Source organism: Nannospalax galili, unplaced genomic scaffold (genome assembly GCF_000622305.1).
Source record: "Nannospalax galili isolate Female #2095 unplaced genomic scaffold, S.galili_v1.0 scaffold706, whole genome shotgun sequence".
Taxonomy (NCBI): domain Eukaryota; kingdom Metazoa; phylum Chordata; class Mammalia; order Rodentia; family Spalacidae; genus Nannospalax; species Nannospalax galili.
In genome coordinates, this window is record NW_008354694.1 from 1,528,351 (window position 1) to 1,532,533 (window position 4,183).

General features: G+C 51.5%; 1 protein-coding gene across 4 annotated transcripts in view; it reads left to right on the plus strand.

The window, feature by feature from the left end:
* Positions 1 to 263: 263 nt before the first annotated feature.
* Positions 264 to 4,183, plus strand: part of Cdc42se2 (CDC42 small effector 2) — a 98,108-nt gene continuing 94,188 nt past the window's right edge. For 3 of the 4 annotated variants that reach the window (XM_008851879.3, XM_029555417.1, XM_029555418.1), the window contains exon 1: positions 270 to 393. The gene's annotated coding sequence lies outside the window, so the exon portion shown is untranslated. Of the gene's footprint in view, positions 394 to 4,183 lie in introns of all 4 variants that reach the window. The other variant, XM_008851878.3, reaches the window with a different exon arrangement.

Genomic DNA, 4,183 nt, shown 5'->3' on the forward strand with positions numbered 1-4,183 from the left:
GGGGGTCTGGCGCCCGCCCAGAGGGTGGGGCCTCTCCGCGGAGGCGGGGTCACGCCGCCGTGTAGCCGGCAGGCGCTCTGCCAGGAGGCGAGGGGCGGGGCATGGATGGGCGGGGCCAAGCCTCTGCAGCTGGCGGGCCCTTTGCTGGATGGGAGGGGGCGGGGCCTGTCCGGGGGCGGGACCGCGCAGCCGCACACGCCGCGGGCCCGCCCTTCTCACCGGGGCCGGCACCGCCTCTAGCCCCGCCCATGCGCGCGCGAGCCGGGGGCGGGAGGGCGGAGCCAGGAAGCGGCGGGGGCGCGGGTGGCACAGCTGCGGGCGTGTGGAGACAGGGGCCGCGGAGCCGGCGCGGACAGCGGCGCGGCCAGAGCCCGGCCGAGACAAAGACGGCGGGTGAGTGCGGCGCGGCTGCCCCACGACCGGGCGAGAGGCCCGGGCTATCGCCCCGAGGCTCTGGGACGCCGCCGGGCCGGGCCTGGCGCTGCAACTCCGTCCCAGGTCGGGGCGAGGTCCTCCCGGGCAGCGGGCTCTACCACGGTTCGCCTCACGGAAGCGCGGCCCCTCCCCCAGCCCGCCGCGGCCGGGCTCCCGCTGGCCCCGGGTCCGGGGGGCCTCGGGCTGCCGAGCTCCGAGTCCGCGCTGAGTCTTCCCCAGCCGGCCCGCGACCCCGGAGCCGCCGCGGCTCTGGCGACTCTTACAGGTTGTTGCACTCGCCACCTCGGTCGGCGGGCGTGGAGGGCAGCGGCGCCGACGTCGGGGAGACGCCGCCCGGGCCGACTCGGAGCCGCGGCCGCGGGCTGCGGATGCTGAGCTCCGGGAGAGGAGTTTGGCGACGGGAGTGGAGCTCGGGTGGTCTCGTCCCCACCGCGGCCCGGAACGTTTGTCACTGCCTGGGTATAGTACCTGCTCGGTAAAACGCCGGTGCCAGGAATGACTCCACGTCGGGCAAAGCTAATCTGTATCTAATAAGACTAGGCACGCATCCTGTTGTCTCAGGTGAAGGAGGAGAGAATCAGAAAAGAGCGCTTGGTTCTGTTCGTATTCCTGGTTGTTTTTTTTTTTTTTTTTCTCCCCCTCATACACCTTTTTATTTATTTGAGACAGGGTCTTACTGTCTAGCCCTGGCTGGCCTGGAACTTACTATGTAGAGCAGGCTGGCCTTGAACCCGCCTGCCTCTGTCCCCCGAGGCCTAGGATTAAGTCGTGCGCCACCCCGCGGGGCTCATAGAGGACGTTGATTGGGGTTTGGTTGTTAACCACCAGCGTTGCAGACAATCTGCTTTTTCATTTTGGAAAAGTTGGTGTACAGTTTTTTATTTAACGTCTTATTTGTCATTGAAAATAACAGAAGATAAAGAGGTGTCTGGATTGTATTTTGAGGCGTCGCTTTCTATTTCTTTATGAATAAAGATGTTTATGTGCCTTTGAGCTACTGCAGCCAGATCTTAAGGTTCTGTTTGCGCCAGGGATTGCGCTGAACTTTGGGGAGGGAACCTAATGCAACCCTAATCTAGTTAAGCATCACTGTTCACTAACATACTCATTAAACACCGATTAGGCTCAGAGACCTGTGTTAGATGCTGTTTCTGGAGGTGGACAGAGCCCACAGTGATCTTTTTCCTAAGTTTGAGCATGAACTTTGTTCCTTAATGTCCTTATCAAGTGAACACTGCCTTAAACCCCTAGTGCCCTGTTCATTTGGTAAAGATGGCTGGTGAACTTAAGGCAGTGTTCATTCATAGTCCATTTAAAAGTTAATACGTAACTTTTTAGGGGTACGATCATTGGGTCATACTTTCGTTTTTCTCAGCTTAATAAAACATGCATTTTTAAATGAAGAGAAAGGACCGACAAGCAGTATTCGTATTCTCTCAGATTTGGGTGCCGTGTTTTTATTGGTAAGTTCTGGATTACTGACTGGGTCTGTTTCCAGTGATAATCTTTAATAGCTTATTTTCTAAAAGTCTCCACTCAGTGGCTAAGAGGGCTTGCTGTTCTTTCAGAGGATCTGGGTTCAGTTCCCAGCACCCGCTTGGGGAGTGGGTGGGGTGCACCACCATGCCTGGCTCCCTCTCTAGCAGATTTGAGGCCACCTGAGCTACATGAGACCCTGACTCTAAAACAAACAAACAAAAAACCAGGACTTGGTGGTGCACACCTTTATTCCCAGTACTCAGGAGGCAGAGGCAGGTGGAAGCTCTGAACTGAGAGCAGCCTGGTCTCCGTAGTGAGTGCCAGGTCAGCTGGGGCTGCAGGGAGACCCTGTCTCAAAACAAAAAAAAACCCCCAAAAGAAATAGATTTTTCTTTTCTTTTTTTTTTTTTTTTTGATTTTTTTTTTTAAATTTTTATTTTCTTTTTCTATGAAAAATATTTTACAGAGCTGGAAGTGTGGCTTAGTGGTAACACATTCCACTCATGTACCAGACCTGAGCTCCAGCAAAACAAGGTTGAGGGGTGGAGAGAAAGAAATGTCTTAAAAAAGGCACCTTTTTCAGGAATTTAATCTTGGCCCTTTGTATACTGTTTATAAAAATACACGCTATTTGGACTGGAGAGATGGCTCAGTGGTTAAGAGTTTTGGCCGCTTTTCCAGAGGATCCAGGTTCAGTTCCCAGCAGGAGCGCTAACAACTGTCCCTAACTCCAGTTCCAGTGGATCTGATGTCCTCTTCTGGCTTCTTTGGGCATTGCATGCACATGGTGCACTTACATACATGCAGGCAAAACACTCTTACACATAAAGATAAATTTTAAAGAATTCTAAAAATAGCATATTGCTGTGATTATATTGATAAGGGATTATTAGTAGTAATTTGTAGTTCCACTCTTGGACCCTCCCTCTATATTACAGCTGTGATAAAACTGCTTATTGAACTTTTTGGTTATTCACCTTAGCCTTTAACGGCTGCGCTATCCCTCCAGCCCAAAACTGCTTATTGAAATGAGGATACGGGCTGAGGTTATAGCTCCGTTGGTAGTTTGCCCAGCATGCATGACGGCTTGGGTTTGATCCCAGCACTACATAAACTGGGTATACATGCGTGTATGCCTAGCTCTTGGGAGGTGGAAGCAGGAGCCAGAGAATCAGAAGTTGAAGGTCATCCTTGGTAACTTGGCAAGTTTGAGACCAGCCTATATGAGATCTTGTGTAAAGAAGAGTAAAGGCTGGCACTAGAGTTCAGTTGGTAGAGTTTACCTAGCCTGCATGAAGCCCTGGTTTTTCCCACTGCATAAAGCAAGGCACAGAGATGGACTATCCCAAAAGAAGCAGCTAAGCAAAGCATTGCCGTTGTCAGGAGTATAAAGTACCTTTTTGTATGTGTGTGGTCAGTGCAATTGCCGCAGGGCCTCATGTGCTCTAGCCTCAGTCCTTGGATTCCTCTGAAAAATGTGTACTTTTTCTTTTTTAAAATATTTATTTTTGGCCGGGTGCAGTGGCACGTGCCGTTAACCCCAGCACTTGGGAGGCAGAGGCAGGCGGATCTCTGAATTCGAGGCCAGCCTGGTCTACATAGTGATTTCCAGGGCAGCTAGGGCTACAGGGAGACCCTGTCTCAAAAAGTCAAAAAAAAAATTATTTTTATCTTATGTGTATGCGTGTATTACTTGCATGTATGTAAATGCACCCGAGTCATGCAATGCCTTGGAGGTCAGAAGAGGGCTTTGGATTCCCCTGGAACTGGAGTTAAGGAACGTTCACAGCTTCCATGTGTGTGCTGGGAATCGAACCCAGGTCCTCTGCAAGAGCAGTCAGTGCTCTTAACTGCTGAGCTATCTCTCTAGCCCTGTATGTGCACTTTTTCATCTGATTTTTTTTGGGGGGGGTTGTTCATTTGTTTTTTGAGACAGGGTCTCTCTGTAGCCCCAGCTGACCTGGAACTCACTATGTAGACCAGGCTGGATTCCATTTCACACAGATCTGCCTGCCTCTGCCTTCTGAGTGATGGGATTAAAGGGTGTGCACCATCATGGGTCAGCTCAGGTATGCTTTAAAAGCAGATTTGTGCTAGACATGGTGGCACATGCTTTTAATGCCAGCTAGCACTCAGGAGGGAGAGGCAGGCAGAGCTCTGTGAAATGGAATCCAGCCTGGTCTACATAGTGAGTTCCAGGTGAGCTGGGGCTACAGGGAGACCCTGTCTCAAAAATAAATAAATAAATAAATAAATAAATAAATAAATA